This window comes from Oncorhynchus keta, chromosome 35 (assembly GCF_023373465.1).
Source record: "Oncorhynchus keta strain PuntledgeMale-10-30-2019 chromosome 35, Oket_V2, whole genome shotgun sequence".
Lineage (NCBI taxonomy): Eukaryota > Metazoa > Chordata > Actinopteri > Salmoniformes > Salmonidae > Oncorhynchus > Oncorhynchus keta.
The window spans coordinates 51,862,169-51,889,403 of NC_068455.1; positions in this window are offsets into that span (position 1 = coordinate 51,862,169).

Sequence of the window (27,235 nt, forward strand, 5' to 3'; positions counted from 1 at the left end):
AAGTAGAGAATCAATCTTCAGGATGCTATTTTCATATATATTCAATAACGTTCCAACCGGATCATACATTTTCAGCTGCAGCCAAATGGAACGGCGGTGGCACCCACAGAGAAATGCGCCACAGGAAAATGGCATTCTGTCGGGACACTGACTATTTCCCCTCCCATTCGGTCAAAGTTCACAGCAAATGCTCCATTTCACTTTCTAATGAATGAAGACATCTAGTGGAAGGCGTAGGAAGTGCTACCAGATCCATATCTTGTTGGGAAAGGGGGGGGGCGATGACGTCAAAGTTGACCAACATTCAGAATTTCACATCTTGTTTGGAAGATTGCCTGCCCTATGAGTTCTGTTATACTCACAGACATAATTCAAACAGTTGTATAAACTTCAGAGTGTTTTATATCCAATAGTAATAATAATATGCATATATTAGCAATCTAGGACAGAGTAGGATGCAGTTCACTATGGGCACATAATTAATCCAAAGTGAAAATACTGCCCCCTATCCTCAACAAGTTAAATTCACACAGGACACCGGATAAGACATGAGACATAGTCCAGATATAACAGACTGTCCCTAGTCCCCTGACACAAACTACTACAGCATAAATATTGTAGGATGAGACAGGGGGGTCGGGAGACACCGTGGCCCCATCCGACGATACCCTCGGACAGGAACAAACAGGCAGGATATAACTCCACCCACTTTGCCAAAGCACTGTCCCCACTAGAGGGATATCTTCAACCACCAATTTACCATCCTGAGACAAGGCCGAGTATAGCCCACAAAGATCTCTGCCACGGCACAACCCAACGGGGGGGGCGCCAACCCGGACAAGAAGATCATGTCAGTGACTCAACCTACTCAAGTGAAGCACCCCTCCTAGGGACGGCATGGAAGAGCACCAGAAAGCCAGTGACTCAGGCCCTGTAATAGGGTTAGAGGCAGAGAATCCCAGTGGAGAGAGGGAAACTGGCCAGGTAGAGACAGCAAGGGAACATTTGTTTATAGATTTACTATCTCCCGAATTCAACTCTCCTGCGATATTTTTATATCACAGATAACAGTTGCTTATTGATGGATTACCTCATCAGTCTCATTCTAAATGGCGTACTTTGTGTAGTCTGCATGAACCCTAACTTTATTGATGAATCCTCCATCCCACAAACTGGCTCAAATATTTATTTACTAACTAATTGAACAATTACAGAAAATACAAAACATACTAACATTATACAGTAAATACTGTCCCTAGAGGACTAACGAACACAGGACAGTTTGGTTATATCAAGGTAGATTCAGAGAGAAGGGGGGGGGTGTAAGGAAGAGAAAACGGAATGGGTCTCTCGGACATTGGTAAACCATACTCACGCAAATACAAAATATGAAGCACTTTAATAACTGCTCATTCAGAAAAATAAATGCAATTGATATATTTACGATTGAGCTGGGCTTCGATAGTTGAGTTTGTGATGTAAGAATCTGGTTTCCCCAGTTTAGATCGCCATTGTCCTGTGTAGAGTCTTTCTGATCATAGTGGTTCTTAGAGATGATGCGTTGAAGTGATTGTGATAATTTCATCACAGGGTTTTTTATACGGGAGTAGGAAAAGGGGTGTTTCATGTCTGTGTTCACTTGGGCGGGGCCACTGACAGATCGTAAGTTACTATGAAAAACAATTCTCATTTAGACAAAAATCACAATGTCATCTTTTCAAATTATTTTTATACTCAATCATTTATTTTATACAACATTTAGATGCAAAACAAATATTGAAAAAAATCTTATTTCACCTTTATTTAATCAAGCCTTCATGATCGATTGCTGAAAAGAAACCATTACTAAAAGACACCAATAAGAAGAGTCTTGCTTGGATCAAGAAACACGAGCAACTGACGGCGTGTCGTTGTGAGATGCAGAGTAGGTGAACGGATGATGTCCGCATGTGTGGTTCCCACCGTGAAACATGGAGTAGGAGATGTGATGGTTCTTTGCTGTTAACACTATCAGTGATTTATTTAGAATTCAAGGCACACTTAACCCGCATGGCTCCCACAGCGTTCTGCAGTGATACACCATCCCATCTGGTATGCGCTTAGTGGGACTATCATTTGCTTTTCAACAGGACAGTGACCCAAAACACACCTCCAGGCTGTGTAAGGGCAATTTGACCAAGATGGAGAGTGATGGAGTGATGCATCAGACCTCAACCCAATTGAGATGGTTTGGGATGAGTTAGACCGCAGAGTGAAGGAAAAGCAACAAATAAGTGCTCATCATATGTGGGAACTCCTTCAAGACTTTTGGAAAAGCATTCCTCACGAAGCTGGTTGGGAGAATGCCAAGAGTGTGTAAAGCTGTCGTCAAGGCAAAGGGTGGCTAGTTTTTAGAATCTAAAATCTAAAATATATTTTGATTTGTTGAAGACTTTTTTGGTTACTACAAGATTCCATATGTGTCATAGTTTTGATGGCTTCACTATTATTCTACAATGTAGAATATATATTTGCAGCCATTTGCTGATCTGTCGTCAGTATTGTGAAATAATTATAATGTTAAGATAAGATTGAAACATACAGTGCCTTGCGAAAGTATTCGCCCCCCTTGAACTTTGCGACCTTTTGCCACATTTCAGGCTTCAAACATAAAGATATAAAACTGTATTTTTTTGTGAAGAATCAACAACAAGTGGGACACAATCATGAAGTGGAACAACATTTATTGGATATTTCAAACTTTTTTAACAAATCCAAAACTGAAAAATTGGGCGTGCAAAATTATTCAGCCCCCATAAGGACAGTTAATACTTTGTAGCGCCACCTTTTGCTGCGATGCAATTGGCATGCTGACTGCAGGAATGTCCAGCAGAGCAGCTGCCAGATAATTGAATGTTAATTTCTCTACCATAAGCCGCCTCCAATGTTGTGTTCGAGAATTTGGCAGTACGTCCAACCGGCCTCACAACAACAGACCTCGTGTAACCATGCCAGCCCAGAACCTCCACATTCGGCTTCTTCACCTGCGGGATCGTCTGAGACCAGCCACCTGAACAGCTGATGAAACTGTGGGTTAGCACAACTGAAGAATTTCGGCACACACTGTCAGAAACTGTCTCAGGAATGTGTGTGCTCGTTCTCCTCACCAGAGTTTTGAACTGACTGCAGTTTGTAGTTGTGACTGACTTCCGTGGGCAAATGCGCAACTTTGACAGCCACTGGCATGCTGGGAAGTGTACTCTTCACGGATGAATCCTGGTTTCAACTGTACTGGGCAGATGGCAGACAGCGTATATGGCGTCATGTGGGCAAGTGGTTTGCTGATGTCAACATTGTGAACAGAGCACCCCATGGTAGCGGTAGGGTTATAGTACGGGCAGGCATAAGCTATGTACAGTAGGAAAATATAGAGCTGTACACCGTGACCGGTCAGGAGTAGGCTACTAAGAGAAAAATAATTCTAACATTTCCACACCGTAATTGCAGGCTAACCAATACCCAAATGGAGATTCAGTGAAAATAAAATCAAATTGATTTATCGGGACCAGACCCCATGCTTGTCTCAGAGCAGCGCGAAACAATGCTGAAATTGTTGACCACACATGCTTCAAATCCTATTATAACAATTGGATGACTTTGGGTGTTCCAGTAAGCAACAATTTGTTGTCTTCATTGGTCTAGTTTATTCTGAAAAATTATTCCGTAAATCTGCCAAGCCTACAAGCAAAGATGCTAAAGGCCATCAAGACGTGTTGGCTAGAGAAACTGACGATACAACAATGTAACAAATACATTGATAATCTCTGCAAGGTTTTACCCATGGTTGTGGGGCTGGGAGAGGTGCAACTAAAATGTAGCTGAGATGTACCGTACAGTAGATGAAATTAACATCTGCATTTTTACATATTTCTTATCGCTATTTCATTAACGAAAGCATTAAGATGTTGATGAACACATACTGTGTCAAACTTTAGAGTACGTAAGCATCGAATACATTGCAAATTGGGGTGGATTTTCACACCAACAGTAGCCGGGCTATTAAACTAATCATTGGATAATTATCCTCTAGTGACTCCCAAACCCGCATGCGGGAGAGTAATCATCGCCTGAAACAAATTAGCATAACGCAGCGGACATAAATATCCCTAGAAAATATTCCTATTCATGGAAATCACAAATTTAATATATTGAGACACAGATTAGCCTTTTGTTAATCACCCTGTCATCTCAGATTTTCAAAATATGCTTTACAGCCAACAATAGACAAGCATTTGTGTAAGTTTATCATAGCCTAGCATAGCATTATGCCTTTCTAGCAGCAGGCAACCTTGTCACGGAAATCAGAAAAGCAAATCAAATTAAATCGTTTACCTTTGATGAACTTTGGATGTTTTCACTCACGAGACTCCCAGGTAGATAGCCAAAGTTCATTTTTTCCCAAAATATTATTTTTTTAGGCGAAACAGATCCGTTTGTTCTTCACGTTTGGCTGAGAAATTGCCCGGAAATTGCAGTCACCACAATATTCCAAATTAGCTCCATAATATCGACAGAAACATGGCAAATATTGTTTAGAATCCATCCTCAAGGTGCTTTTCTAATATCTATTCAATAATATATCCGTCGGGACAATTCGTTTTTCTCTAGGACCGATTGGAGTAATGGCTACCTCTGTACTTTACACGAGAATCTCTCTCGGAGCCACCATGTGACCATTTACGCAATGTGGCCGCCTACGAATATTCTTCAACAGAAATGCGTAAACCTACGTCACAATGCTGGAGACACCTTGGGGAATACGTAGAATGCGTAATCTCGTTGATGGTACATTCACAGCCAAATAGGGAGTCATTGGAACGCAGCGCTTTCAAAACCTGGGGGACTTCCGGATTGGATTTATCTCAGGCTTTCGCCTGCAACATCAGTTCTGTTATACTCAAAGACAATATATTTACAGTTGTGGAAACGTTAGAGTGTTGTCTATCGAAAGCTGTCAATTATATGCATATTCTAAAATATTTTCCTGACAAAATATCCCGTTTAAAACGGGAACGTTTTTTCCCAGAAATGAAAATACTGCCCCCTAGCACCAACAGGATAACAGATCGGATCTCGGATCTTTAATGTCACAAATAAATGAATGTCACAAATAAATGAACACACACGCAACATGAGCAGATTAACTTGGTCAAATATAACGATGTTTTGGAGAAGTTTCATTCCAAATAACCGAAAGTGAGCGATTGTAATCTGAGTAAAGGGAAAAAGGCCATTCTTGAACATGGGGTGAGACATTGTTACTAATTTGTAAATAAAGCCAGTTTGTTATTTAGAATTATTTATTTCTGTTTTAGAGGGAGAGGAACCAAAAGCCGACCGTGCCTATTTTTCGAAAATCATCAGTCCACGTGTCAAGTGAAATTCCACCATTGTAATTACTCAAGTTCTTTCTTAACTCCAGGACTCCACCGGCGGTTTTTGTTGCTGTTTCCTGATACAGGACTCTAGTGCCAGAGGAGAGACTCTCAGACTGAAAACGCCTCCATTAATTACCACAGTTTAGACTACCGATAGATCAGTGTTCAAACTCACCTTTGTGATAATGTGGTGCAATGATAGAATGCCACCATCTACCACAAACAGCATAAGCTCATAACTTTCAATTGAAGAACCAATGCAGCGAGCAAGAGTAGACTCCTTAATAGTAAGTACAAAATAATCAGAATACAAGACAAGCTAGCTATCTTACTTCATTGTCAAACACACAAAGGTTAGCAGTAGCATAACACTGTCCTGAACAAATGTATTTTTTGTATTTGTAACTTGTCAGTGCGTGTGCCAAGTTCTGGTGGCAGTAATAGGAGCTGGAGACCTTCCGCTTCCTCTCACTCCACTGGATCCCAGAGCAAGACACAATGAAAGCCACACTTTTCCCCAAGGCCAGCCCAGCAGCTATGGCCTGCCAATACCAAACCCCCATTTATTTATTTTTGATCACGTCTTTTTCTCTCTCACAACACAAGCATTGTGTTGGCTTCTGTTGTGAAAACAAACTGCAGATCCTGGCTTTAAAAGTCACAATAAGTCTTTCATTGTGTGTGTGTGTGTGTGTGTGTGTGTGTGTGTGTGTGTGTGTGTGTGTGTGTGTGTGTGTGTGTGTGTGTGTGTGTGTGTGTGTGTGTGTGTGTGTGTGTGTGTGTGTGTGTGTGTGTGTGTGTGTGTGTGATCTTAATATGACTACAACAAATGATCTTTCATGGTCTTGACTAGAGGACTTGTGTGGATGTCACAGTACCTAACTAATACATATTGTTCACAGTATTAATTCCCTTCAACCCTAGATAATGTCATTGGTGATCGGGTACATCTAATCTTCCACACTCTTCTATCCCTGTTTGTTGAATCTTTGTGGTATAGATGTGTGTGTTCGTGTGTCCGTGCGTGCTTGTGTGTGTGTGTGAGAGAGATAGAGAGAGAGATATAACCACTCAGGTGTTCTCCCCCAGGCCTCCCAGATATCATCAGTCATTATCCTAGTCATCCATCAAACTCTGCAGGTGCACATGAAACACGGACGCCTCGCCAACACCTCTCTCCTTCTCTTCTACTGTTCTTTTGTTCACTCGCCCATGGGGCCTGTACAAATGCAACTCACCAGGGGCCTGAGGTGATGCAAATTTGTACATTCTGCTGGAGCATGGTAATTCTGTACGCAGTGAAGAGAGATCAAAGGGAAGGGAGGGATGGAAGAATTGAGGTGAATCTTTAGATCCTTTCTTTTTGTGCTGTATTTAGTGAAGGTTAATTTCCCCTGGTAAGGAATAAAAGGTTGAAGTTACTACAAGCTAAGATCATAGGTTGAGGTGAGGTACATGATGTACTGTAAGGGAGAGTGGGGTAAGTTGAGCCAAAAGTGGTAAGTTGAGCCACCTGTGTTTCTGGGACACCATATACAAATGTATAATTTGACCAAATATTTAGGAAGAGGTTATCGTTCCATGGAGTATGTAAAGGTAAAAAAGACGTCGAAAAAGTGGTAAGCATGTTAGGACCAAAAACACATTTTCACCAAGTCAAATGTATATATTGTGTTAGAGGTTTCATGATGCTTGAATCTAAAGTAGATCATTTTAAGATTGTTCCATACATAATTTGGGGTCTCTATAAACTTCATTATGAGGTCCTAAACCTAGCATTTAAGTGCATCCTTGTAGCTGTGTTTCCATGTTTCCCTTGGGGTAAGTTGTGTTCATTGTCCGTAACTAATGCCTACCCATACCACACCGCCACTATGGAGCACTCTGTTCACAATGATGACATCAGCAAACCGCGCACATACGACGCCATAAACATTTACATTACATTTACATTTAAGTCATTTAGCAGACGCTCTTATCCAGAGCGACATACAAATTGGTGCATTCACCTTATGACATCTAGTGGAACAGCCACTTTACAATAGTGCATCTAAATATTTTAAGGGGGGGGGGGTGAGAAGGATTACTTTATCCTATCCTAGGTATTCCTTAAAGAGGTGGGGTTTCAGGTGTCTCCGGAAGGTGGTGATTGACTCCGCTGTCCTGGCGTCGTGAGGGAGTGTGTTCCACCATTGGGGAGCCAGAGCAGCGAACAGTTTTGACTGGGCTGAGCGGGAACTGTACTTCCTCAGTGGTAGGGAGGCGAGCAGGCCAGAGGTGGATGAACGCAGTGCCCTTGTTTGGGTGTAGGGCCTGATCAGAGCCTGGAGGTACTGAGGTGCCGTTCCCCTCACAGCTCCGTAGGCAAGCACCATGGTCTTGTAGCGGATGCGAGCTTCAACTGGAAGCCAGTGGAGAGAGCGGAGGAGCGGGGTGACGTGAGAGAACTTGGGAAGGTTGAACACCAGACGGGCTGCGGCGTTCTGGATGAGTTGTAGGGGTTTAATGGCACAGGCAGGGAGCCCAGCCAACAGCGAGTTGCAGTAATCCAGACGGGAGATGACAAGTGCCTGGATAAAGACCTGCGCCGCTTCCTGTGTGAGGCAGGGTCGTACTCTGCGGATGTTGTAGAGCATGAACCTACAGGAACGGGCCACCGCCTTGATGTTAGTTGAGAACGACAGGGTGTTGTCAAGGATCACGCCAAGGTTCTTAGCGCTCTGGGAGGAGGACACAATGGAGTTGTCAACCGTGATGGCGAGATCATGGAACGGGCAGTCCTTCCCCGGGAGGAAGAGCAGCTCCGTCTTGCCGAGGTTCAACTTAAGGTGGTGATCTGTCATCCACACTGATATGTCTGCCAGACATGCAGAGATGCGATTCGCCACCTGGTCATCAGAAGGGGGAAAGGAGAAGATTAATTGTGTGTCGTCTGCATAGCAATGATAGGAGAGACCATGTGAGGTTATGACAGAGCCAAGTGACTTGGTGTATAGCGAGAATAGGAGAGGGCCTAGAACAGAGCCCTGGGGGACACCAGTGGTGAGAGCGCGTGGTGAGGAGACAGATTCTCGCCACGCCACCTGGTAGGATTGACCTGTCAGGTAGGACGCAATCCAAGCGTGGGCCGCGCCGGAGATGCCCAACTCGGAGAGGGTGGAGAGGAGGATCTGATGGTTCACAGTATCGAAGGCAGCCGATAGGTCTAGAAGGATGAGAGCAGAGGAGAGAGAGTTAGCTTTAGCAGTGCGGAGCGCCTCCGTGATACAGAGAAGAGCAGTCTCAGTTGAATGACTAGTCTTGAAACCTGACTGATTTGGATCAAGAAGGTCATTCTGAGAGAGATAGCGGGAGAGCTGGCCAAGGACGGCACGTTCAAGAGTTTTGGAGAGAAAAGAAAGAAGGGATACTGGTCTGTAGTTGTTGACATCGGAGGGATCGAGTGTAGGTTTTTTCAGAAGGGGTGCAACTCTCGCTCTCTTGAAGACGGAAGGGACGTAGCCAGCGGTCAGGGATGAGTTGATGAGCGAGGTGAGGTAAGGGAGAAGGTCTCCGGAAATGGTCTGGAGAAGAGAGGAGGGGATAGGGTCAAGCGGGCAGGTTGTTGGGCGGCCGGCCGTCACAAGACGCGAGATTTCATCTGGAGAGAGAGGGGAGAAAGAGGTCAGAGCACAGGGTAGGGCAGTGTGAGCAGAACCAGCGGTGCCGTTTGACTTAGCAAACGAGGATCGGATGTCGTCGACCTTCTTTTCAAAATGGTTGACGAAGCCATCTGCAGAGAGGGAGGAGGGGGAGGGGGGAGGAGGATTCAGGAGGGAGGAGAAGGTGGCAAAGAGCTTCCTAGGGTTAGAGGCAGATGCTTGGAATTTAGAGTGGTAGAAAGTGGCTTTAGCAGCAGAGACAGAGGAGGAAAATGTAGAGAGGAGGGAGTGAAAGGATGCCAGGTTCGCAGGGAGGCGAGTTTTCCTCCATTTCCGCTCGGCTGCCCGGAGCCCTGTTCTGTGAGCTCGCAATGAGTCGTCGAGCCACGGAGCGGGAGGGGAGGACCGAGCCGGCCTGGAAGATAGGGGACATAGAGAGTCAAAGGATGCAGAAAGGGAGGAGAGGAGGGTTGAGGAGGCAGAATCAGGAGATAGGTTGGAGAAGGTTTGAGCAGAGGGAAGAGATGATAGGATGGAAGAGGAGAACATTTGCCATCTGCACCGTACAGTTGAAACTAGGAACCAGAAACAGTTGAAACCAGAACCAGGATTCATCCATGAAGAGCACACTTCTCCAGCGTGGCAGTGACCATCGAGGTGAGCATTTTCCCACGAAAGTCTGCTACGACCCAGAACTACAGTCAGGTTAAGACCCTGGTGAGGACAACGAGCACTCAGATGAGATTCCCTGAGACGGTTTATGACAGACAAACCCACAGTTTCAGCAGCTGTCCGGGTGGCTGGTCTCAGATCATGGGCTGTCCTGGGCTGGCATGGTTACACGTGGTCTGTGATTGCGAGGCCGGTTGGACGTGCTCACTAGCAGAGATGTAATCAAAGTTGTGCCATTTTGTTTTTGAGAAATAAGCTTTTTGAGCATATGCAACATTTCTGTGATATTTTATTTTAGCTCACAAAACATGGGACAACACTTTAAATGTTGTGTTTATATTTTTGTTCAGTGTAGATATCTTTGTTAGAAAGAATACTGTACTCTGAGTGTACAAAACATTAGGAACACCTACTCTTTCCATGACAGACTGTCCAGTTGAATCCAGGTGAAAGTTATGAACCCTTAATGGTGTCAGTTGTTAAACCTCTAAATCTAAGCCGTTGGCTATGTTCACACAGCACATGCGAGCTGTCCTGAGCAAAAAGAAGCGCTCACCAATGTACTTGCTGAGCTTATTATTTTGAGGAAAATCATATTAATATTGTTATAACATGGATCATTTTGTTTTTTAATTCTAAATAAAAAAAAATGTTTAAAATATTTAATTTGGCCGTTACTAATATAGTCCATAGAAACACATTGGATAACACATTCATCAATGGAAAAAAAGACAGCTCAACAATAAATAATCCGGAATAAGGTTTTGAAGTGTCTGTCCTATATCTAGAAAACACGAGAACATTTTAAAACACCTATTCATTCAAGGTTTTTTTTTATTTTTACTATGTTCTACATTGTAGAATAATGGTGAAGACATCAAAACTATGAAATAACATATGGAATTATGTAGTAACCAAAAAAGTGTTAAACAAATCAAAATATATTTTATATTTCAGATTCTTCAAAGTAGCCACCCTTTGGCTTTTATGACAGCTTTGCACACTCTTGGCATTTCCTCAAACAGCTTCACCTGGAATGCTTTTCCAACTGTCTTGAGCACTTGTTGGCTGTTTTTCCTTCACTCTGTGGTGTGACTCATCCCAAACCATCTCAATTTGGTTGAGGTTGGAGGATTGTGAAGATCAGGTCATGTGATGCAGCACTCCACTGTCCTTCTTGGTAATATAGCTCTTACGTAGCCTGGAGGTGTGTTGGGTCATTGTCCTGTTGAAAAACAAGTGATAGTCCCACTAATCCCAATCCAGATGGGGTGGAGTATCGCTGTAGAATGCTGGGATAGCCATGCTGTGGTAGCCATGCTGGTTAAAGTGTGCCTTGAATTCTAAATAAATCAGAGACAGTGTTACCAGCAAAGCACTCTGGGTCTTCCATTCCTGACTTGGTCCTCTCCTCATGAGAGTCAGTTTCACCATAGTGCTTGATGGTTTTTGTGACTGCACTTGAAGAAACTTTAACATTTCTTGACATTTTCCATATTGAATGACCTTTGTGTCTTTAAGTAATGATGGACTGTCATTTCGATTTGCTTATTTGAGCTGTTCTTGCCATAATATGGACTTGGTCTTTTACCAAATAGGCCTGTCTTCTGTAACCCCCCGACCTTGTCCCAACACAAATGATTGTCTCAAATGCATTAAGATGGAAAGAAAAGGCAAAGGGTGGCTATTGTCATCAAGGCAAAGGGTGGCTATTGTGAAGTATCTCAAATATGAAATATATTTTGATTTAATTAACACTTTTTTTGTTACTACATGATTCTGAATATAGTTAAGTCAGAGATGAATGAAGACAAGGCCTCAAAAGGATTACAAACTTTCTCATGTTTCCAAGCTATACAGAGGTTGCTCTAGCAAACAAATAGCAGAGACCTGAGGACATGGTCCGACCTGGAACTGAGTGAGTAGTGTTTGTTCTGATGCTATTTCGAAAGCCAAGAAGTAAAAGAAAAATGAAAAACATTACATAACAATGATAGATTTTACTTTATGGGGACTGAATGCTGAGTTAAGGCTGCCAGGCTTGCTAGGACAGACCAGATACAACTTCAATTAGCACTGAGGTGTGAAGTGAAAGGTGTCGAGGCAATTGGACCCAACAAGTGGCAGGAGCCCCCTTTGAAGCCTGCTCCTGCTGTTCAAAGACCATCCAGAGATATTTTCAGCAAGAAATCTGCCTCCAGAAATAATAGCTTCTCCCAAGTGCGTGTGACACCTACTCCCGTTGCTTGCTGCACTGCTACTTGGATTCCACCTGGCAGTCTGTTCACAGTTTGTGTGGTCTGTCTCCCCGTCTGTCTCCCCAACAACCCCCCACCCCCTCTCTCCCGAGCTCTCGCTCGCCTCCAGCACACATGCACTGTTGGGGCGAGTGACTTTCAACTTGGCTAGCCCCAAATCATTATATGTTTTATTTTTTTCTTGCACATTTTGTTATTTTGCTATTTGCCTCATGACTCCTGCATGCTTTGTTGACTACAAACTTTCTTTACCCAACCGTGACACAGACTATGCTTCTTCCAACACTCGGGTCTCTGACTCTCAATTGGTTTCACAGACTTTTGCCCTCCCATCCTATTCTAACCACTTCTCGCCAGCTTTGTATTCATGTTACCTGATCAAATTGCTGTACAATATGATCTTGTGGCCATCTGATGCACATCCAGATGTTATAAATCAGCAATGCAGAGCTCTCCCTGTCCTGTGCCGTGCCTTGATTGTATTACTGTTGATGATATCTGGAAATGTGCATGTACACTCTGGCCCATCTACTGTTGCTGGCCTCAATTCTGACTTGTCCACTGATATCTGCTTCACTGATTTCTGCTCTCGTAAAAACCTGGGTTTTCTGCACGTTAACACTAGAAGCTTATTACCTAAAATGTATGAATTGAAACTGTGGGTTCACAACTCCAATCTAGATGTCTTGGTCAATACTGAGATGTGGTTAAGGAAGAGTGTTTTGACTACTGAGGTTAACCTTTCTGGTTATAACATTTTTTGGCAAGACATATCTTCCAAAGGTGAGGGAGAAGCAATCTTTACCAAGAATCACCTTCAGCGCTCTGTTTTCTCCACCAAGTCCGTCCCCAAACAATTTGATTTCCTATTTTTTTCTGCATTAAACTTTAAGATAGCTCTATGTTGACTGTTGCTGGGTCCTCCATCAGCACCGTTCTGTACCCTACCTGCCTTAAGCTTTCTCCTTGCCCCTTACACTAAATCTGAATTTGTCCTGCTTGGTGACCTAAACTGTGACATGATTAATCCACCTGACCAAGTCCTAAAGCAATGAGACTCCCTAAATATTTATCATATCATTACCAATTCCACAAGGTATGACTCCAAACACTCAGAAAAGGCTACTCTCCTTGATGTTATCCTCACAAATAATCCTGATAGGTATCAGTCTGGTGTTTTCTGTAATGACTTTAGTGAAAACTGTTTTACAGCCTGTGTTAGTAATGGCTGCTCAGTGAAACGACCTGTCCTGATATGATTTGTTAAAGACGCTTGCTAAAAAACTTTCATGAGCAAGCCTTCCTTGAATTGGCCTCTGTAAAATGGTAGAATCATCTTGATCCCCTCTGTCAAAGACAACTGGACCTTTTTTTATATTTTCACTGGTATTGTTTAATTGTATGTCTGCAGGGGCAGTATTGAGTAACTTGGATGAAAGGTGCCCATATCAAACGGCTTGCTCCTCAGTCATAGTTGTGAATATTTGCATGTTATTATTAGTATTGGATATAAAACACTCTGAAGTTTCTAAAACTGTTTGAATTATGTCTGTGAGTATAACAGAACTCATATAGCAGACAAAAACCTGAGAAATTCCACTTCCTGTTTTTTTTCTGGAGGTGGCAGATTTTCAACCAAGGTCTCATTGAAATTACAGAGAGAGGTGAGTAAGACATTTAAACGTGTTAACCCTCGCAAGGCTGCAGGCCCAGACGGCATCCCCAGCCGCGCCCTCAGAGCATGCGCAGACCAGCTGGCCGGTGTGTTTACGGACATATTCAATCAATCCCTATACCAGTCTGCTGTTCCCACATGCTTCAAGAGGGCCACCATTGTTCCTGTTCCCAAGAAAGCTAAGGTAACTGAGCTAAACGACTACCGCCCGTAGCACTCACTTCCGTCATCATGAAGTGCTTTGAGAGACTAGTCAAGGACCATATCACCTCCACCCTACCTGACACCCTAGACCCACTCCAATTTGCTTACCGCCCAAATAGGTCCACAGACGACGCAATCTCAACCACACTGCACACTGCCCTAACCCACCTGGACAAGAGGAATACCTACGTGAGAATGCTGTTCATCGACTACAGCTCGGCATTCAACACCATAGTACACTCCAAGCTCGTCATCAAGCTCGAGACCCTGGGTCTCGACCCCGCCCTGTGCAACTGGGTACTGGACTTCCTGACGGGCCGCCCCCAGGTGGTGAGGGTAGGCAACAACATCTCCTCCCCGCTGATCCTCAACACGGGGGCCCCACAAGGGTGCGTTCTGAGCCCTCGCCTGTACTCCCTGTTCACCCACGATCGCGTGGCCACGCACGCCTCCAACTCAATCATCAAGTTTGGGGACGACACAACAGTGGTAGGCTTGATTACCAACAACAACGAGACGGCCTACAGAGAGGAGGTGAGGGCCCTCGGAGTGTGGTGTCGGGAAAATAACCTCACACTCAACGTCAACAAAACTAAGGAGATGATTGTGGACTTCAGGAAACAGCAGAGGGAACACCCCCCTATCCACATCGATGGAACAGTAGTGGAGAGGGTAGCAAGTTTTAAGTTCCTCGGCATACACATCACAGACAAACTGAATTGGTCCACTCACACTGACAGCGAAGTGAAGAAGGCGCAGCAGCGCCTCTTCAACCTCAGGAGGCTGAAGAAATTCGGCTTGTCACCAAAAGCACTCACGAACTTCTACAGATGCACAATCGAGAGCATCCTGGCGGGCTGTATCACCGCCTGGTACGGCAACTGCTCCGCCCTCAACCGTAAGGCTCTCCAGAGGGTAGTGAGGTCTGCACAACGCATCACCGGGGGCAAACTACCTGCCCTCCAGGACACCTACACCACCCGATGTTACAGGAAGCCCATAAAGATCATCAACCACCCGAGCCACTGCCTGTTCACCCCGCTATCATCCAGAAGGCGAGGTCAGTACAGGTGCATCAAAGCTGGGACCGAGAGACTGAAAAACAGCTTCTATCTCAAGGCCATCAGACTGTTAAACAGCCACCACTAACATTGAGTGGCTGCTGCCAACACACTGTCATTGACACTGACCCAACTCCAGCCACTTTAATAATGGGAATTGATGGGAAATGATGTAAATATATCACTAGCCACTTTAAACAATGCTACCTTATATAATGTTACTTACCCTACATTATTCATCTCATATGCATACGTATATACTGTACTCTATATCATCGACTGCATCCTTATGTAATACATGTATCACTAGCCACTTTAACTATGCCACTTTGTTTACTTTGTCTACATACTCATCTCATATGTATATACTGTACTCGATACCATCTACTGTATGCTGCTCTGTACCATCACTCATTCATATATCCTTATGTACATATTCTTTATCCCCTTACACTGTGTATAAGACAGTAGTTTTGGAATTGTTAGTTAGATTACTTGTTGGTTATCACTGCATTGTCGGAACTAGAAGCACAAGCATTTCGCTACACTCGCATTAACATCTGCTAACCATGTGTATGTGACAAATAAAATGTGATTTGATTTGATTTGGATGATCACTTCCTACACCTTCCACTAGATGTCAGCAGTCAATAGAACTTTGTCTGATGACTCAAATGTGAAGGGGGGTCGATTGACACAGGAAATAGTCACCACTGCCATGAGTGGACCATGCTTTCACCAGGCGCGTTCACAGATTAAGGACCTGCTTTCCATCACTCATCTGAAGTCATTCTAACTCTCCAGTTGGAACGTTATTCAAGATATATGTAAACAACATTCTAAAGATTGATTCAGTACATCGTTTGACATGTTTCTACTGACTGTTACGGAACTTTTGGACATTTCGTCACGTTACAGTGGACGCGCTTTGTGACTTTGGAATTGTTTACCAAACGCGCTAACCATTTTCAAACATTTTCGAACAAATCAAGCATTTATTGTGGACCTGGGATTTCTAGGACTGCATTCTGATGAAGTTCATCAAAGGTAAGGAAACATTTATCATGTATCTTCTGGTTTCTGTTGACTCCAACATGGAGGCTAATTTGGCTACTGTTCTGAGCGCCGTCTCTGATTATTGCATGGGTTGCTTTTTCTGTAAACTTGTTTTGAAATCTGACACAGCGGTTGCATTAATATGTGGGACGGTAGCGTCCCACCTCGCCAACAGCCAGTGAAATTGCAGGGCGCCAAATTCAAAACAACAGAAATCTCATAATTAAAATTCCTCAAACATACACGTATTATACACCATTTTAAAGATAAAGTTCTTATTAAGATTTTTAAAAGGCTTTACGGTGAAAGCACACCTTTCGATTATGTTAGGTCAGCACCTAGCCACAGAAAAACATACAGCCATTTTCCAAAGAAGTAGAGGTGTCACAAAAGACAGAAATAGCATTAAAATTAATCACTAACCTTTGATGATCTTCACCGGATGGCACTCCCAAGACTCCATGTTATACAATAAATATGTGTTTTGTTCGCTAAAGTTAATCTTTAGAAATTAAAAGGAACGGAGCTCGCGCTCATGGCCGTGCGCGTGACTTAGCTCATGGCATTCTGCCAGATCCCTGATTCAAACAGCTCTTATTCACTCCCCGTTCACAGTAGAAGCCTGAAAAGAGTTCTAAAAACTGTTGACATCTAGTGGAAGCCTTACGAAGTGCAATATGACCCCATAGACAATGTATCTTGGATAGGCAAAGAGTTGAAAAACTACAAACCTCAGATTTCCCACTTCCTGGTTGGATTTTTTCTCAGGTTTTTCTCACATACCATACAGGTTATTCTCACAGACATCATTCAAACAGTTTTAGAAACTTCTGAGTGTTTTATATCCAATACTACTAATAATATGCATATATTAGCAACTGGGACTGAGGAGCAGGCACCGTTCATCCAAAGCATTAAGGAGAGGTATATCTATAATTCCATGTGTATAACTTGTATTAATGTTATGATGAGTAGTTATGTTGAATCGATGTGGCTATGCAGAATCACTGGATGTTTTTGGAACTAGTGAACGTAAAGCACCAATGTAAACTCCGATTTTTTTATATAAATATGAACTTTCTCAAACAAAACATACATGTATTGTGGAACATGAAGTCCTATGAGTGTCATCTGATTAAGATCATCAAAGGTTAGTGATTCATTTTATCTCTATTTGTGCTTTTTGTGACTCCTCTCTTTGGCTGGAAAAATGGCTGTGTTTTTCTGTGGCTTGGTTGTGACCTAACATAATCGTTTTTGGTGCTTTCGCCATAAAGTCAATATGAAATCTAGGGGGTACTATTTTCATTTTTGGAGAAAAAAAACGTTCCCAAAGTAAATGGGCTCTTTTGTCAGGACAAGATGCTAGAATATGCATATAATTGACAGTTTAGGATAGAAAACACTCTAAAGTTTTCAAAACTGTAAGTGATATTGCAGGCGAAAGCCTGAGAAAAATCCAATCTGGAAGGGACTCTTATTTAGAAAGCTCTGCGTTCCTATGTGTCCCTATTGAGCAGTGAATGAGATATCAACCAAATTCCTTTTTCTATGGCTTCCCTAATGTGTCTAGTGTCACAATACATCGTTTCAGGCTTTTATTTTGAAAAATGAGCCTGAACGTCAACATTGCGTCAGTGGTCAGCTGGAGTGTTTTGTGGTCAGACAAATGCGGCCATTGTTCCTCTCTTTCCTACTAAGAAGCCACCTGTCCCGGTTGATTGTCACGGCGTTGTTGTGACCGCAATTTCCGGTTGTTTTCTCAGCCAAACGTGATGATCTAAAGGAGCTATTTTTGGCTACAAAAATATTTTTTCTGGAAAAAAGGAACATTTGCTATCTAACTGGGAGTCTCGTGAGTGAAAACATCCGAAGCTCATCAAAGGTAAACAATTTAATTTGATTGCTTTTCTGATTTTCGTGACCAGATTGCCTGCTGCTAGCTAGGCATACTGCTATGCTAGGCTATCGATAAACTTACACAAATGCTTGTCTTGCTTTGGCTGTAAAGCATATTTTCAAAATCTGAGATGACAGGGTGATTTTGGGAGGCCATCATTGTAAATCAGAATTTGTTCTTAACTGACTTGCCTAGTAAAATACAGGTTAAATCAATCAATCGATTGAATATGTGTTATTTCATAGTTTTGATTTCTTCACCATTATTCTACAGTGTAGAAAATAGTAAAAAATAAAGAAAAACCCTGGAATGAGTAAGTGTGTCCAAACGTTTAACTGGTACTTTACATATTACATACATACATGCATTGTTTGGGCACAAAAAATATGGAATCGACAAACTTATACAAATGCTTGTCTTGCTTTGGCTGTAAAGCAACTTGGGCCAACTTGACACAACTGTGGGAGTCAATTGGAGTCAATATGGGCCAGCATCCCTGTGGAACGCTTTAGACACCTTGTGGAGTCCATGCCCTGACGAATTGAGGCTGTGCTGAGGGCAAAAGGGGGTGCAACTCAAATGTAGGATGTATTTCCCTTGAAAAAGTAATGTTGACTTTAAAGAATGGCTCAGCCAGCATTTGCTACAGTACTTTTCGGCGTCATACCACTTTCAAACCAGCCATATCGTCAAGGCCAGTAACGTTTTGCATCAATTTTTTTGCATTACAGTTTAACATTTACCTGCTCTGGCACAGTCTACCATTGAAAGCCATTTGAGACTACACACAGAAGAATTGTGCTATTAGCATTAGTCTTGGCTAGCCTACTGTAGCCAGGTCAATATCTAATTTGGAAGGCAATTGTCTTAAAGGGGCAGCGTCCTATTTTGCGAACTAAAACTCTTCACAAAATGACCTACTTTTGAACCAAAATTAATGCAATTAATACAATGCAATTTTAAAGAAGAGAAATGACGTACATTTCTAAATTACATTAAACAGCTTTTTAATACATATCATAATAACTAAATATAGCCTATTAATTCAGAGGGTTTGGGTTAAATGCGGAAGACACATTTCAGTTGAATACATTGTATTCACGTTGTACATCTGACTAGATATCCCCTTTGCACATTCCCTTTAATAGCTCCATACACAGAGAAGGCCCTGCATGACCACAATGCATCTAAAAACTACACCATGTCAGGGCCAGTACAAATTCTGTTCGGGCCACTGAGGAAACAAGTTAACGTTAGACCTTGTCATAGCCTACGAATAGGACCCAGAGTTTTACCTGACCAGGTCATGAGATCAGCAAAAACTCCAGGCCCCAGAAGGGACACATACAACATTTTCCACACCACTATTAAACCTGAGGTGCCAACTTTGGGCTCTTTTTACCCCACTCCCCCCTATATATGGTATATATTCCCACATATACCATCTAGCCATTATACTTTTGGTATTCTGCAGGATAAACTTTTCCAGAAAATCAATCAAAACCATAGTCAATTCAGGTGATAGCTAAACTGAAGGCTGGGCAGCAAATAGATTTTTAAATCTCCAGATAACTGTAGTATTTTCCTTATACTAATGTCTACCGTGGAAGTACCACCGGGGGACAGGCTGGTCCCACGGATAGTAGCCCAGCCCAGCATGTGAGTCAAGGTGATCAGAGGCAATTACGCTCAGCTGAAGGTACTAATGACCAGCAGTGAGGGGGACTGGAGGAAAAGGAGAGGACCTACCGGAAGGGAGAAGAAGAGGACAAACAACCTCTTGGGAATGGCAACCACTGATCACCACCATCCAAAGGGAGCTCTCCACGAACGGATATTTAAGGTGATGACACACCCATAATTTATGTTATAGGTAGAAGTTACTCACCTTGTGTACCTTGTTCCTGTAAAGAAGAAGATTTGTGTTTTCCTTGTAAGAACATGCTCCCGACTCGTTTATTCCACCTTTCCGCTTTAGAGCAAACTCAAAGTACTTGGTACGCTCACACTACCTAGCTATTATTTGGGTCTGTAGCTGGCCACTGGATGCTCTCTCTAGCCTCCCCCACCCCCTGCCTTCATCCCTCTCTCCCCCAGACTGACTTGGCTGCAGCCCAGCCAGAATGTTGCTTAGTGGCTGATTTAAACACTTTAATTGAGGCCTGGGCAAGCGGAGCCAAGTACATGTGCCTCTGCTCCATGTGCCACGATGGTGGGGCTGCAGGGAATGTTTTTCCTCTTTTGCAAGCCTGGCAGTGGAAACTGTAAACACCACACTAAACATGAGGCTTATTACTCAGTGTGGGCACTGTGGCGATGTTATAGTAGTGACAGAGTACTCTGACAATGACTATCTAGCCTCAGTGGATTTACATATAGTTTTTGACCATTTAAACACCTTTCCTTTTTTTTATTTAACAAGGCAAGTCAGTTAAGAACAAATTCTTATTTACAATGACGGTCTACCCCAGCCAACCCGGACAACGCTGGGCCAATTGTGCACCGCCCTATGGGACTCCCAAGCACAGCCGGATGTGATACAGTCTGTATTCGAATCAGGGACTGTAGTGATGCCTCTTGCACGGAGATGCAGTGCCTTAGACCACTGCGCCACTTAGGAGCAGGTGTGGAACATAAAGGAAATATATAAGCCATTACATTTCACGGGTTCGAACCGGTTCGGAACATTATTTTGCTGGTCGGAACAGTGAAAAATACTGGTTCTGTTCAGAACGAACCGCGGAGCCATTCGGGAGCCATTAGCATGATATAGTTCAATAAATTGTTTATTTTCCATTTCTGGCAATACAATGTTTTAAATGTTGTTCTGAAGTGGTAATTTTATTCACTAATGAGAAAATATTCACTCCCCTCTAAAAGATTTTAATAAAACAGCAGTGTTTTCTTAATGTTATAAATCCGCTTTTAATCGAGCCAACCACACACTCACACACAGATTGTAAATGCTAATTGAAGACATCAACTGCTTTTCAAGTGACCCAAATGGGGACCAGTAGGATAATTCATCCAAACAAATTATCTCTGAAAGCCCAACGTACAGATGGGAGGCTCCAATTAATTCTAGCAAATTACATTTCATATGTAGATGCACCTCTTTTTAATGTTCAGCTTAATGTGCGAGTACTATAGAGAGAGGAGAGACAGTGAAGAAGATTGAGAGAGGGGGAGAATGAGAGAAAGAGCGTTTTAGTGTCTCTGTGTATATTAGGTAGGAGTGATTCCAGCCATCACCTAGAGATACAAACTAAATGTGAATGTTCACAGCCATATCCAGGGTGCCACCCACAGCAAAGCATGTAATAGCTCGGTGCCCAATGGTCTCTGCCTGCTTGCATGGCCTTGGACCCTGCCCAGGTGAAATTACGCGGAAAGCCACATTCTCCAACTCCCAATAACCCTCAAATTTGGCAACCTATGTCGCAGTTGCAAGCAATACTTTTGGCTGGCGAGAGCTGCAATCTGTAGTTGTGAAATGGTGCCAGGAATGGGGGAGCGTCTCAGAAGAGATCGCTTTGGAGTGCAGTTAAACTCCCACACACACACACAGCCGATTCCAACTTCTCCTTGATAACACTTTTGTGTGACAGGTACTGTTGCTTGTATGGTTGCTTCGTATACTGATACATTACCTGATACATTGTGGGTGTTTAGGCATGTTCCAGATCATAGGCTTAGTGTTTCTCTATCACTCCAGCAAAAATCTCTCTCTCTGTGTCTCTCTCAATAAATCCATGTGCAGATTTGAGATCAAGAATCCAATCGAGAATCTGAATCCAATCGAGAATCTGTGGAAAGAACTGAAAACTGCTGTTCACAAATGCTCTCCATCCAACCTCATTGAGCTCGAGCTGTTTTGCAAGGAGGAATGGGAAAAAATGTCAGTCTCTCGATGTGCAAAACTGATAGAGACATACCCCAAGCGACTTACAGCTGTAATCGCAGCAAAAGGTGGCGCTACAAAGTATTAACTTAAGGGGGCTGAATAATTTTGCACGCCCAATTTTTCAGTTTTTGATTTGTTCAAAAAGTTTGAAATATCCAATAAATGTCGTTCCACTTCATGATTGTGTCCCACTTGTTGTTGATTCATTACAAAAAAATACAGTTTTATATCTTTATGTTTGAAGCCTGAAATGTGCCAAAAGGTCGCAAAGTTCAAGGGGGCCGAATACTTTCGCAAGGCACTGTACCAGCAAAAATGTCCCCATTCCAACTGCAGGAAAGGACTACAACAAGAGCATGTGAGGTGTGGACCTGTCAGATGCGCTTGAAAGCGGCAGCTCTACCCTTTAGCTCAGTGCGAATGTTTCCTGTAATCCATGATTTCTGGTTGGGGTACGTACGTACTGTCACTGTTCTCGATCTGAAAAAAGTCGTTATTTTAATCTGATAGTCATAAGGTTCCATGACTGTGTCCACACAGGGCACCTGAACACACAAAATACATGTTGATGATTTTCATTACATTGTTTTATTTAACTTTTGTGTTCCCGTGTGGTGTTCCTGGTCAAAAATAACAGTTCATTGGAAATTAATGGGAGAGACTACAATTAGTGTACAATATTGAGTTAAGGCACCTGACCAGTCATCATATGGACACACGTCCTCTCCCCGACCCCCACATGCATGTGTTTGAGCTCACACACACACCTCACTTCCCTTATTGGCTGCCATGGCAACCCCCACAGGAACCTTTCCCAATAAAATCTTTCCCCCACGGGAACCACAGCTGTTGGCATTCTCACAAACAATCGCAAAATTGGTTCAATAATTTATAGAACTTTTCTCGCAGCGCTGGTATATAAAGCTTATTTTTGAGGCCTTGCTCACAATTCATTCTGTGGCAGCATCATGACCAAACTAAATACTGTATGTGAGGCTCTTGATCATATCTTTGATCATGACACTGGTGAGGAGGAGATATGCCAGGAAAGTGACAGTGAAGATGTATTGGAGGAGGATGTGTCAGAAGTTAAAGACAACACATAATATGATCCAGACCAAGAGACAACCATTGTGAAACAATCCAGTGATGAGGAAGAAGACCCTGCTGCGGTTGTTGTTACATTCCGGTCAAATAATGGGAATTGGTCTTCATGGTCGTCATCCCCACCTGAGAGGAGAGGTCGACTGTCGGCTGAAAACATTACGAGATACACCATATCCTGGGTTGATGACATACAATCCTGCTTCGAACTGTTCCTGACAGAGTCAATCGAAACTATAGTGATGAACATGACCAACTTGGAGGGGAGACGCGTTTATAAAGACAACTGGAAGGAGGTAGACCAGACAGATGGCCAAGAATACTTGGGTCTCTTGATTTTGGCTGGTGTGTTCAGATCCAGAAACCAATCTACCACCAGTTTATACGATGCAGAGTCTGTGCAGGCAATTTTTCGTGCCACTGTGTCACTCGACATTTCACGCATTGTCACAGGTGATTCGCTTTGATAACCGTGATACAAGATAAGACCGCCGTCAACAAAACAAGCTGGCAGCGATCAGAGAGGTTTGGCACAAGTGGGTAGAGTGCCTGCCACTCATCTATAACCCAAGTCCAGACATCACAGTGCATGAGCATCTGGTCGCTTTTAGGGGATGCTGCCCATTCAAACAGTACATGCCAAGCAAACAGTCTAAATATGGAATACAGATATGGGCAGTATGTGATGACAGGACAAGTTATGCCTAGAACCTGCAGCTTTACACCGGGAAATCTGCCGTCGGTGTTTCCGAAAGGAACCAGGGGAAGCGGGTGGTCCTGAAAATGACTGCAGGTCTCCAGGGGCACAACATAACATGTTACAATTTCTTCACCTCATATGCTCTTGGTCAGGAGCTGCTCCCAAAAATTACCATGGTGGGGACGGTCAGAAGGAACAAGCCTGAATTGCCTCCTGCCTTACTCACTACCAAGGACAGGGATCGTTTATCTTCTAAATTTGCCTTCACCGATACACACACTCTGCCCGAAGAAAAATAACATTTGCTCCTGATGACAACTCTGCACAAGGATGCCGCTGTGAGTACCAGGGAAGAAGCCCAACGCTATCCTGGATTACAACAGGAGCAAAGGGGAATTGACAACCTTGATAAGGTATGTTACTTTTTATCTTTCAAGTCTCATGTACTGTTTTTTTAAATTACCAAATTGTTTTATTTGCACCATAAAAATAAGTTATTTTGTTGTTTAGTGAAATGTTTATTGAATTTGTGATCAATACAGAGTCAATTATCATTTGAATATGTACATATGTTTTTGATGTGATCATTTAAAACAACGCTTTGATGCAATTTATCACGTTACTATGCAAGACATGAAGTATCACTTGTATCTTCTCATTATTTTATTTACTGATTGTTGCACTTTTGCAGGTTACTGGCACATACAGTTGTAAGAGGATGACGGCAAGTTGGCCCATGCTGGTGTTCTTGAACATCCTAGATGTGTGGATGGAGTGGAATCCAGGCTGGAAGCAGGGGACATTCTTCAATAGGAGACTATTCCTAGAAGAGTTGGGGAAAGCCATGGTGGCACTCTTCATTCAAAGGCGTGACACCTTCCTCGAACATCATCCTCTTCTGGATTGGTGAGAGATATACAAGAGCCAGAAGCAATATCTACAGCTGCCAGAAAAGGAAGAGGTGGATTCTTTTTGCACCAAGAGATGAGAATTATGTGCCATAAATTCAGTGCATATATTTGCAAGGCCCGTGCAAAAACCACCACGTATTGTCCAACATGTGCTCAAGAACACACAAAATGTAACTACCATTGATTGACAGATTGTGAACATTTTAAAGTTGTTGTTCTTGTTAGTAATGCTGTTGTTGTTACTGTTGTTCTTTAATATGTTCAGACATTAATGTTGTAGTTTGGTAAAGTTTTCATGTGTAGTTTTGGGCCTGTCCTTCCTTTACTAATACAATCATACTGGTCAGTTTTGACCGGGAACACAAAATATGTTTTTTCGTGCCACTATTTAAACATTTGAAATGGTTCTCAAAACAAATGTCCTTAAACTTTGACACATAGTAGTCTATGATAAATAGCACTATGTATCATCTGAGTATTTAATATTGTCACGCTACCACGTTCCCCAAGGGCACCCCCCCACGCTCAACTCAAAAGATGGCGCACAGAATGCAAAAATATTCTTAGAAATATTTAACCTCCACACATTAACAAATCCAATAGCCCAAATGAAAGATAAACACTGATTTCTAACATGTTTTACGGCGAAAACATAGCACATCTTTATGTCAAACCACCACCAAAGAAACAGCCGATATACAGCCATTTTGTCGAACAAAAGATGCAATCACAAACTCAGGATTAAAAGAAAAATAATTCACTAACCTTTTGAAATTCTTCATCAGATGACAGTAATAGGACATGTTACACAGTACATTTATGTTTTTTTCAATAATATGCCATTTATATCCATAAATCACAGTTTACATTGACGGCATGTTGAGAAAATGCTAAAAAATGTCTGGAGAAATTATAGAAAACTCCGCCAGATAACGCCAATACACTTCATCAACTTTGACTAAATATACATGTTCTACATATAGTTAGAAAGATACACTGCTTCTTAATGCAATCGCTTTGTCACATTTATTTTTAACGTTACAGAAATCGTTCATTTTTCAATAATCTGAGACGGCGCTCAGACATAAGCAATATTTCTCCGCTATGTTGGAGTCAACAGAAACACAAAATTACAACATAAATATTCCCTTACCTTTGATGGTCTTCGATCAGAATGTAGTGGAAGAAGTCATACTTACCCAAAACATCGTTTGCTTTCAATTCGTGTGTCTTTGTATTAGCATATGCTGCAAGTTCCAGCTGAAATACTATCAAAAATGACTTCTGGTCACGAACAGTTGCGCATCAAAACTTCAAAATTACATATTATATGTCGACTGAACTGGTCAAACTAAGTGCAGAATCAAGCTTTAGGATGTTCTAAACATACAAAACAATTATCTAATCTCTCGGACGAACGTGCTTCTCCGCAGGCGATCTGGAACAAAGGGACGTGTCTCCAAAAAGCTCGCTCTCGTAACATTGAATTTTCTCGCGACACTCAGTCTTTTGCCTACCAAAGGCTCAAAACTCGTGGGATTTGCACAATTAAACGCTGTACTGAATGAGGACATCTAGTGGAAGACATAGAAAGTGTCTCCAGATCCATAGCTGGTTGGGAAGGGTGGGGGTGATGACGTCAAAGTTGCCCCAAGTTTGAGGCTCCCAAAAATAGTTTGGGAGATTGCCTGCCCTGTGAGTTCTGATATACTTACAGACATAATTTAAACGGTTTTAGAAGCCTTAGAGAGTTTTCTATCCAATAATAATTATTATATGCATATATTATATTCTGTCCAATTTTGGACAGATTTTTCTTCAGTTTACTATGGGCACGCAATTTCTCCAAAGGGGGCAGTATTCTGCCTATCCTTAACTGATTTTAAGCTTTTGTTACTCAAAACGAGTTGTATGAGCTCAGGTCAATGACGCCTACATGCCATGAAAAGTAAATAGAAGTTCAAAACGTGTAATGTTCACAATAATTTAAGTTGATAAAAAGATCAGGCAACATTGGGTGACAATAAAGGTATTACTATGGATTTATAATCAGCTATAATTGGGCGGTCATTTTGGACCGGGAACACAGAATGCATTAACATGAAACAAACACAACAGGAGGGTTAACGATGGCAAGGTGACTGGGAATATGGCCTAATATAAACAGTGTAGTTATTCCCTCCGTAAGGCAATGAAACAGGCAATGTGTCATTATAGAGAGAAAGTGGGGTGGCAATTCAATGGCTCAGACAAGAGATGTATGTGGCAGGGTCTACAGACAATCACGGACTACAAAGAGAAAACCAGCCACGTCGTGGACACCGATGTCTTGCTTCCAGACAAGCTAAACACCTTCGCCCGCTTTGAGGATAACACACTGCCACAGACGTGGCCCTTTACCAAGGACTGTGGGCTCTGAACCCTGCCCTGCTCCAAGAAGTAGGACAGATCAAGTTCGACCGCCTCTTCAACCTCAGGAGGCTGAAAAATTGTGGATTGGCACCTAAAACCATAAAACTTCTACAGATGCACAATTGAGAGCATCCAGCTGGGCTGTATCATCACGTGTTACGGTAACTGCACCGTCTGCAAATGCAGGGCTTTCCCGAGGGTGGTGTGGACTGCCCAAATGCATCACCGGGGGCAAACTACCTGCCCTCCAGGACACAGATCATCAAGGACAACAAACACCCAAGCCTCTGCCTGTTCACCCCACTATCATCCAGAAGGCG